The sequence below is a fragment of the Microtus ochrogaster genome, chromosome 16, assembly GCF_000317375.1.
Source record: "Microtus ochrogaster isolate Prairie Vole_2 chromosome 16, MicOch1.0, whole genome shotgun sequence".
NCBI lineage: Eukaryota > Metazoa > Chordata > Mammalia > Rodentia > Cricetidae > Microtus > Microtus ochrogaster.
Window position 1 is genome coordinate 35,006,273 of NC_022018.1, and position 11,233 is coordinate 35,017,505.

Below are 11,233 nucleotides of genomic sequence, written 5' to 3' on the forward strand. Positions count from 1 at the left end.
ACTAGCTCTGTAGACCAGGCTGGTCTCGAACTCACAGAGATCCGCCTGTCTCTGCCTCCCAAGTGCTGGGATTAAAGGCGTGCGCCACCACCGCCCAGCCATTTTGGATACTTTAAAATTGTCCTCATTTTTTTTTTTAATTTTGAAAGCCCAATCAATTTCTTCAAAAGGCATGTAGTAGATGGGTAGGGGTGGCGCACACCTTTAATCCCAGCAGAGGCAAGTGAATCATTGTCAGTTCAAGGCCAGACTGGTCTACAAGAGCTAGTTCCAGGACAGGCTTCAAAGCTATAGAGAAACCCTGTCCTAGAATAAAACAAAACAAAAACAAAGAAAAAAAAGAGAAAGGGAAAAAAAGGTATATAGTAATTATTACTAGAGATACATACAGAATATTTATATTAAAAATACTATAAAAATATACTTAGAGCTCAATAGGACTTTGACTCTATGTTTGATTCAGGATATTTGAGGCATTAAAAATAAATGCTTCTGAATTTACTAAAACAACCACACATTCTTTTCGATCTATAGTCCGTGCAACCTCAATAAAATTAGATTTTCTGTGTGTTTATGAATTTATGTGTAGATCTGTATGTGTATGTAGGTGCACACGTTAACAAGGGTATATGCTTGTATGTGCATGTGAAGGTCAGAGGTCAACTTTGCGGGCCATCACTCGGGAGCCATTTACCTTGATTTTGGATAGGGTCTTTCACTGGGGCTTACTGACTGTGCAGGGCTGGTTGGCTAATGAGTCCTAGGGATCCTCCTGTCTTGCCTCCCCAGCTCTGAAATAGGAGCACACATTGGGCTTTCTTGGGTGATGGGGCCCACAAGGGTCCTCATGCTGGTGTGGCCAGTACTTGACCTACTGGGTCACTTCCCCAGCCCCGGTCATTAAGGTTTTACAAATCTGGTGATTAGCAGCATCTACTGCGTAGATTTTTTTGGTTATTGTTTAAAAAGCTGAATTACAAGTATTTTCCCAAGTATGTGGAGCTATAAAGCGAGGCACAGAAAGACAGCCAAGTTACAGTTGTAAAAATCTAGGATTTTATTGTATGGCTCCTCAGTTAAGACACAGTCTCTTTGATTCATTCATAAACCCTCTCAGATTCCTGCCTGCTTTCCCATCCCCCTCCAAAACAAAACATTTATTAACCAACGCTTCCAACTGTGACAGAAATTACAGTCAGGTTAATGCTACAGATGGTGTAAAAAATGCAATCTAAAAACGTGATTAAAAACTCAGGCTCTAGGTAACTCAGGCTCCTCTCCACCATGGCTGACCAGACATCTGGGAGGAAGGAAACACACGTTTTTGGTTAATTAGTTTGCTTTTATCCATCCCTGTAATTAGAACATGCTTTCCCCCTACTTAATCCTAAGCAGTCATTAGATTTAATAAACCTTTCTAGATTGTCATAAGCAAGAAAATGAATCAGTTAAAAAATAGGCACTAAGCTTTATTAGCAATATGATTGCAACATCATGAGGACAAAAATGTTTCTGTTTAATTATTAAAAACTAAATACATCATTTTCTAGCTTGTTACAGAAAGATTATACAGGGTCCCATACTCCTTCTCTTCATGTTGGTTTATATTGCAGGAGAAACACTTAGCTCCACAGATTTTAGCCCACCAAACAGAAGTGATTATTAATCATTCTTTCAAAAAAAATTAGCCAACAATTAGCTTCCTCTCAGGTCAGTCGGCTTCCCACATGACAAAGGAGAGTGAGTGGCCTCGTGGGAGCCCTAACTAGGGGTGGAGGTGTTGTGCTTTCTCCCCAGGTTCTTGGGGGCTGATAAGAGCACAGCCTGTGCTATTCTTTTCATTCTTACATCTAAGCCTTTGAGTGACAGACAGCCTGATCTTCTCGCAGACAGTCCAACATGGCCGTCTAACACCACATGTCTTACCAGCCCCCGAGCTGCTCAACTGGCCAAGTTGGTGAGAAAGTTAGTTATGCAATGGCATAGCTTTATTTAAAGATGTTTAACTTTAAAATTGTTTTTAAAGAGAAAAGGCTATAAAAAGACACGGACCCAGTTTCCCATGTTTCTACCTGTTGGCTTTCTCTGCAGTGAAGGAAGTTTGTCTTTGTTCTACTGTAAGAAACTGGAATCAAATGACCTTATGTATAAAAAGGTTAGTGTTCACCTGGACTTTATGACCCACTTCATAGCAGGTCCTGTGGGCCTGGCATGAATGGGCATGGCTTCTGCACGCCCTCTGCCTATGTGTTCCTGAAGAAGTCCTTGCTCATGGCTTCTGTAAACATGAATGGTGATCAACCATCGATACGTACAGGCTTCCAAACATGCAGCTCTGAGTCTGGATTAGATAAGAGACGCATAGAGCAGAGCAGAAGGTTTATCTTGGGAGACGTGGTCTTATTGTAACCCAGGACGGCCTCAGTTTTCACCGTGTAGTCAAGGATGACTCTGACCTTCGGGGCTACACTACTGACTGATCCACATCTCTAGGCTAAAAGGAGAATTTGATTATAGGATGATAAGAACTCTGGCTAGGTAGCCAGGTCAAAGACGAGCAGAGAGGTCAGCTTACCACTCCAACAACACTGTAGGGTCTAGAAATGACACTACACATTTTCTTTCTGTTTCATACATTACACCACATTTACTCTGAGCCTACCCTGGCTGGGGTTGGTACAGACTGGGAAGGTTGGGGGGGTAAATTACACATAATAATGCACACGCACATGCTCTGTGGGAATTGGGAGATGAACTCTAATTCTCTCTCTGTGTACATACGTGCAATCTTTAGTGACGATTAGTATTCCATGGCTACATTAGCCATATTACTATTCTAATTTCAGTGAAAAAACTCATGACCCAGGAAATACCTGTTGGAACCCAGACAGACACTGGACTCTGACACGCAAAGCAGTATTTAACGATTTTTTTTTAAACGAGGTAATCCTATTACACACAGTCAGATTCACTGATACAGTCAAATGCTGCCACACTGAATACCTACAGCTGAGAAGTTCATACCCCCACTGCCTGTCAGTTTCTACAGGCATTTATGTTGATCAAAAGTGTTCCATCCCAGTTCACCCCACCTTTCAGAAAGACAACTCTTTGGTTGCCTAGTGACGACAAATGGTATCAAACTACAGGCTCAGCCACAATGTAGCTGTGGGACTTCAGGCTGAGCCTGAGCTCTTCTGGTCTATGACATGGCTTGATAAGCCAGTCTCTATAATTTGAATTTGAAAATTATCAGATTGTACTCTGTCTCTAATTCATAAACTGCAAATCTGTCTCACCGACTTTTGGCCAGGTTAGCAAAATCTTGTTTCTTAAAAGAAGGGTTTATCTGGTCACTGAGTTAGAGGTATGGTAGCTTGGTGGTACACGGCTTCCCTAGAACCTATGAATGCCCTGGGTTTCGTGACCATCACCTCTACCCAAACCACTAGAAATGGGTTAAAGGTCAACTCCCCTGTTATGAAGTCGGCTGAAAGGGCTGCATGCTGAGATGGACGATTGACTGGGGACTGAGAGAGAGTTCTGGTTTTCTAGGACTGTGTAACCAATTACAAAGGAGAAGAAACAATCTCTTTCAATAGCGCTGTTACAAAGCTGGTGGTGCTGAGGAGTCTTTATAAAGTTGTTTTCTCTAAACGAGGAAGGATCAGCTCAGTAAACAAGGACATTTATGTCAGTGGAATAATTTAAAATTTTTATAGACTTTCTGGTTTTTGTCATTGGGGGTTGAGATGAAACTCTGTGCGTTCTCAACAGCTACAAAGATGAAAAGTGGCTTCCTGGAAATGTGGGCTGTGAACCAAGGCTAGCTCTGTAGCTCCCCGTCACTTCACCCTGCAGCCCACACAGAACACGTGCAAGACATTAATCTCATGAAGGCTCCAAATCACCCAAGGGGACATGACCACCCAGGGCTCAAGCTCAGCAAAATAGAACTGACCGTGCACATATGATGAGGTTAAAGCCACTGTGTGAGCTCAGTGGAGGGTAAATGAGAATACTTCAAACAAAAGGGATTTAGACACGGCGATATTGTGGCTTTTTTTTTTATCCCATACCTCAGCAACCTGCACCTCCACCCTGCTACCTGGTCTCAAGTCCTTGAGATTTATTCTGGTCATGTGTGTGTAACACATACCCTTGTTCGTGCACACAGGTGTGTTTAAAAACTAGAGGGTGATGTTAATTGTCTATCTTCTATCTCTTTCCCTTATTTGTTTGAGGCAATATCTCTCGCTCAGCGAACCCAGAGCTCACTTGATTGGCTAGACTGGTTGGTTGGTAAGCTCTGGGGATGCAGGCCCTTCCAGCTCTCTCCCTTCAGAGCTGGGGGTTACAGACACGCTCCACTGTGTCCAGCACGGAAACTGATATCAGAACTCAGGTCCCTGTGCTGGTGCAGGGGGCACATTATCAGCTGCTCCTCTTTGGGTTTTTAGATCTGGTATGGTCTGTCACTAGGATGCACACTCACTGCCTGGCACTTAGCTTGTGGCACTTGCTTTAAAAACAAGAGTGGGGAGGGACCTGGGAGAGGTTAGAGGGAGGAAAGGGAACAAATGAAATAATACGTTATAACGATGGACACAGTGGTGCATATCTCAAAAACTATTACAAAACCCCGTGTGAATTTGCGTGACTTTGAAGCGTGCGCCATTGCGAGCACCACTTGCAATTTTATGCCCACTCTGTGGATTAGAAAATTGAGAATCAAGAAAGGATAGAAGGGAACCTGTTTATGAGTGCATGACTTCGTACGGAGACGAAGTATGGAGCACTGTACAGATTAGAACGATGAATGTGGTTTATGCGTACGGGGGTTTGTGCATGCTCCTGTGTACATGTGTGTGTGTGTGTGTCAATGTGTGGGACCTGTACATGTGTGAGCGTCAACTGAAAGTGTCCTTCCTTAAAGACTGTCTACCTTGTTTTTCCAGCTGACTTCTGTCAGGGGCCTGGAGATTACCAAGTCGGCAAAGCTGTCTGGCCAGCAGCTTTGGGGATCCACTTGCCCCTCCCTCCAGCACTGGAACTGCAGATTCATGCCACCATACCCAGGTCCACTAAAAAAACTTGGGTCTTTTTCACCTTTAGACTGTCTCTTCCCCAGCCCCCTTGGTGCCAGAACAGCAGGCATTTGACATGGACTGTTGTATGTCTTGAGTTGCTCTAGACAGGCTGTCACTGGCCTTTCAGCAGAAAACAGAAACATATACAATTAACCTCCCAAGCAGGGTCCCTCGCGACAGGACTGGAGAATTATGGCATTAAGCAACGGTGTTTGGTACAATCAACAGTCTCTCAGGTTGACTTAATGTGGAGAGGAAACGCATCAGACAATCAGGCTGTAGTCAAGCATTCTATAGGAGAGCACGGCGGTCATTTCATGGTTTCATTAAAGCGCATTTGCTTTTTTGTGTGGCAGAAATACACCCAGAAATAGACACAAGGCTTGTGCAAGGCACCAGCTTAACACCAAAAGCCCAACCAATTAAACACCAAATGCTCGTTCCTCTTTGACGTGTTATTACGCCCATTTTTGTTCAGACACAAGACTTAAGGTGTTGTTTGTGGCTCTTCATCACCCTCACTTTTCTTCAAGAAGGCAATAATCAGAGCCTGGGTGAAAAGATGCGGACAGTAAGATCTACATGGTCCACCTCACACCCGAAAGATACATCCATCATCACAGACATGCTTGCTTTGATTAGGCACTACTTAAAAAGAAAGACAAAAAAACAAAAACCCCCAAACAAACAGACAACCCCCTAAATCTCAACAAACCAGGCAAATTGTAAGAGAAAAATACACTTGGAAATTTATTCCTGTGCCTCCCCCCCCCCTCCATTCAGGACATGGCTAGCTTCTCCTTATTGGAGGCAAAATTGTGTTTTAACTTCGAAGAAATGAAATGTGACTACATGGAATATGCATGTGGATGCTTTCATTTCAGCATCTGAGAGTGAGGACCAGGGTGAGCTGGTAGATTAGTTCTGTCCCTGCATTCCGAGCTGGATGGCATGATGATGTGGCTACATGCTGGTGGATTACACATTCCACTCTGTTATAAGGCAAATTAGATATTTATGCTTCTCTTCCAAACAAAGCAGACATGCTGTCTGGCAAGCTTTTTGTTTTTTTTTTTTTTTTTCTAGTTAGAATTCTTGTGAGCGAAGCTGGTGAGTTTTGTTATCAGGCATGCATGCCAGCACCGCTCCATATAAGCCGACTTTATGGGGGCTGCTTTGCTGTATACACAAGTCAATAGACACATGCTTGTCACCACCCTTTTTCCCACGGCTTTAGAAACTTTCTGAAAATAACATTTCCTTACTTGAATCTGTCCACCACGTAGTTCATACGTACCCTTTAGCGTAGTATTATCATATTTTGGGACTTCCTTGTCTCTGAGGTGTTGTCTGACATCTTGACCTTGTGAATTGATACTATCATCTGAAAGTTCCTGCTGGAGAGCTGTACCACTGAGTTACAAAAGGGAATTGCAAGAAAATCTCCTAATTGTTTATGGTCTTGCTAGTGAGATGAGCAGGGTTGACCAGCCCCAGGAAGCCCCACCCCCCTAGCCCTGCCAACTACAGCTCATCTCTGCTTCCTGCCTGTCAACACAGGTCTGAGAGGTCATAATGTCTGTCTCCAGTGGGTCCCACTCAGTTCTCTAGCTGCCCATCTTCAGGTGCATGCTGGGAGCCACCAGCTCCCTAGAAGGAAGGTGGTGGCTTACATTGATGCTGCACACCCTCGTGTGGTGTGGAAATGGGCCAATCACTTCTGTGAGCCCTTTCTCCTTGGTGAGCTGCCTGCTTCTCCCGAGGATACTGGTGCTTTCTGGGTGCCTTCCCTAGAGCTGTTTGGGGTCAGAGGCGCCTTCCCAGCTACATCATCCCGGTCACAACAGTGGTCCCTTAGCCAGAGTAGAGCAAAGGGGAGAAGAACTTAGAGGTGAGGTTGGCTTCCTCAGCACCTGGCTAGGTATCTGCTGTGAAATGGCAAGGAAGGGAACACCTAATGTGGCCAACTGCAAGGTCTTCCTTCTTTGAAAAGAATTTCAGTTCCACCAGGAGCCAATTTATTTATAAAAGATGATAAAAAGTAATGGCCAGAAAAATGGAACTCAAGGCAAGTCCTTTTATTTTTACTGGAGTTAAAAGGCATGACATTATTACCAAATTTCTAAATATTCTAAATTCTAAGTTTCAGGTCAGTACTTTTGTGGACAAGCTGGGTCTAAGGATCACAGTTTGATGACTGCTGGCCAGCGCCCCCCTGCAGGTCCTGCGCTGGTCTTAAGGCCTGAGCTAGTACAAAGGGCTACTCTTTTCTTACCTATTCTCCAGCATTGACAAGAAAGGTTCCCTACTTACACTGCCAGGTTGCTGCTATCCTGGGCATGCCTGGTATCAGGTTTTTCCTAGTCAGAATGAGATAACATTAGATGTTCTCCATATGAACTAATTCCTACCTGACAATGTCACTGAAGGATTTATTTACTAAAAACTTATTCATCAAGTAACCAAGATGTGACAGGCAGTGAATGGATTCCTGGGACACACTTTCAGTCTAGTGAAAGAAGTGAAAGGTCAACTGAATGTTTAGAATGTCAAAGAGCCACCTATCCTGCTCTGGATGTGAAACCAGCAAAGGCTTCATTGAGATGCCCATGGCTGACCTGAGTCCAGAGGCTTCGAAGCCGCTCACTGGAGGAGGCGGCAGGGTGGGAGAAGGGATGAGATATGCGGTGACATGTGAGAAGACAGAGTGGCTGGAGGGGGATGAACTAGCTCAGCCAAGCTTACACAGACTGAATGAGTGGAGTGTGTGTGGGGGGGAAGCAAAAGGTGTAATTCTGAAGACAAATGTTAAGAAATCCAGCTTGCTAATAACAGGTGTCAGGGGCTATGTTTCTTTCCTGTGACAGATGGCAACATTCAGGATGTTTAGCATCCTTGGTCCCTGGGCATCAAATGCCAGCAGCATCATTACAAATGATATGCCCCTTCCTCCTTCAATATACCCTCTTGAGAGGGTGTTATTAGCCCTGGGTAAGATCCTAATGTAAGTAGATGATTTAGTCAGAGAGTAGACAAGCCCTTTAGGAAGAAGGGCACCAGAGAGACCAAATGAAAGCATTATCCTACGGTGGGTAGAGGCACAAGACCATAATGTGTCTCCTGAAAACTACACCAAATTCCTCTAGTGTCTCTGTATGGTCTTAGTGTAAGTAATTTATACGTAACATAGCCATAAATTCAATTCTATTCAACAAGGATTTATTTAGAGCCTTTTAAACTTCAACTACTTTTCTAGGTTCCTTAAGGGGCATTGGAGAACAGAAGACATGGTCCCTAATCTTGAGAAATTTATAATCTAGCAGCTAAGGTATAATTAACTAAAAACAGAAGGCCATATATAACCCGGCACTTGTCAGTCTTATTCACATGCTCCGTGGGTACATTTAGCCATTAAGTGGATTCTTCTCTGCTCCTTCTCTTGATCTTTCACATTTGGTTTAATCTTCTATCAGAAGAGAACAACAAAGAAACAGCAGAAAGCTAAGAGTGCCAGCAACCCTGGTCTTTCCCTTATTAGAGACTGGGGAAAATGCCATCTTGATTTACCTGAGGGGAAAGTTACATTCTTGCCTATAATGGGTATCTTCATAATTAACAAGGTGTGCAGTTGTGTTCGGGCACTTTCTACAAGCACAGATGTGAAATGAAGGCATCATGAGAATGCTTCTGCACTGGAAGCCATGCAGATAACCTCTAGTAATGGCATCCAGCAGATGCCACCCTATGTTTAGTGCAGGCTGTCTTCTCTGGTGACACCCCTCCACCCCCCAGCCAATGACATCAGGCTTGGTGGGAGTGGTGGGCTTTTGTCTGAAGCGGCATCAGCAGCGAACAGGCAGTGTTCATAAAGAGAATTTGAATGGCTTGATGGTGAGCTTTGCCTACCCCTAAGGAGAGCATGGCTGCCATGGCTTCTCATCTCCCCCGGTGTTTACTCACATTAACTGTATTAGGGGTACCCCCTTTTATTAGTCTGCATTTCTGCTGTCTGAGGCCATGAACTCAAAGAGCAATCCCACTCAGCTTATACTATGCATAGACTCTTTAACCAATCGTTCTAATGAAATTACTGCTTTGTGGAATAAATTAGTTTCTTAAAGTGTTTTACTTGAAAAGAGTCCGGATGATAAAGCTCTCTCAAAAGACAAGTACCTCACTACCTTATCTGTATAGAGGATGGCTTTCGCCTGTTGTTTTGTAGTCTTTTGTGCTCTAACTACATTCTGAGAGCTTTAATAGACTGTGGGAACAATGAGAGTAGCTTCCTTCTTTATGTGATAAACCCACCTTTGGCAAACCATCAATAAGTGAAATATTCATAATTAGTAACAGGTTATGATTCATATGATTTAGAGTTCATATTCATCTATGATTAAATGCAAGTCCTTGTTCCACTGAGAGCAGCATCTTCAATTTGGAACCAAATGATTACAGTAGAGTAGGATTTAGTCTAAGGCTCTTGGAACTTTGAAAGCATGAAGAATTCACGGCTAGCATTGAGTCTGGAGAGGGCCAGGAGAACTATGACTCAGTACTTGGGCAGAAGAAATGTATTTCTGCACCATGAGGATTTCCTCAAAGCGGAGCGTGAGGCAGCCTTTTGCTCCTGCACATGCTGACTGAACACTGCTGCGTTACTGTGCCCTTCCGGTCATGACTCCTGCTTGTTTTCTGGTTTTCTGAAGGATGCGGGTCCATATCAGAAAGAGACAGGATGTGGAGATGGCAATAGTGCTCACTGGTGTGGGCTACCTTAACCTTGAAGGCCTCCAGAAGACCAGGTAAAAATAATTTATTACAGCATCAGACAGCTAGCAAGTCATTCTTCGGTGTGACGACCCTCAGCGCAGTGTTCGCAGGGCAAGTGTGCAGGCTGTCAGGGAAGAAGAGGACATTTCTTTGGCCTAAGCAGTGAGTCATAGTTCTCACAATCCTCTCCACGCTCGATGCTGGCTGTGAACTCTTCAAGCTTTCAAAGTTCTAAGAGCCCTTAGCTAAGCTTTCACAAAGTGATTCCTTCAAAATCCATTTAGACGCTGTAGGAACACTGTTGGCAGCTAACCACGGTGGTCCTCCTGCTATTGAACATGAACAGTGGAGTGGAAAGTAGCCGTTTACCCCATCCCCACAGCACACTGACAGGGTGATGGGAAGAGGGGACACACAGAGCCTCACACACAGTGATGGAAGGAAAGAATGTGACTTTTGTGATTGGTCATAGAACGACTATTGAGTCCCACTTACAGAGAGAGACTGTCCACATCCCAACACTGATCTACTCTGTGACACTAAACACCAGTGGACAGAGGACACCTGACTTCAGCTAATGGCAATGGACAGCCTGGAATGAAAGTGCCTGCTCCTCTCTGATTGGGAGAGCTTCACATATGTCTGGTTGCTTCTGGACGATACGGCAACACTAAAAACTATAAAACAGGACAACGAAGAAAAGTGTATCCCTATGTTTCTGATAAGGTAAAAATGTAGCAAAATAGATGCATTGATCCAATATCAAGTGGTTAGCCCCAAAAGCATATACATGAGTGAACAGGTTGTATGTATGTATTTAGAAATATGTGCTTCTGTTAAAATAATGAAAGAAATATATACCATGGATTTGAGAGAGAGCAAGAGGGGATGCATTGGAAGGGTTGGGGAAAGAAACAAAAGGACAAAATGATGTAATTATATTTTAATTTAAAAAATATTTGAAAAATTGGAGCAGACAGCTCAGCAGGTAAAATGCTTCCTCCACATGCATGACAATGTAAGTTTAATCACTGAAATCCAAGTAAAAAAATGTCAAACATGGTGGCACATATTTGTAATAGTGCTGGAGAAGTAGTTACAGGAGGATCCCTGGAGCTAGCGGGTCAGCCAGTGGAGCCTAAATGAAGAGTTCCAAGCTAATAAGACATCCTGTCTCAGAAGAGAGAGTAGACAGGGCTGGAGGAATAACATCATAGCTGATCTTTGGTTTCTTCCTGTGTGTACATTTGCCTATAAATGCACTCACACACACCTATACATGCACATGCACACATCTATACATGCACATGTACACACCTATACATGCACGTGCACACACCTATACATGCACGTGCGCACACCTATACATGCAC

The 11,233-nt window shown here is 43.7% G+C and overlaps 1 protein-coding gene across 3 annotated transcripts in view; it reads right to left on the bottom strand.

The window, feature by feature from the left end:
• Cdkal1 (CDK5 regulatory subunit associated protein 1 like 1) overlaps positions 1–11,233 on the bottom strand; it is a 549,403-nt gene that overhangs the window by 103,561 nt on the left and 434,609 nt on the right. The window lies entirely within an intron of this gene.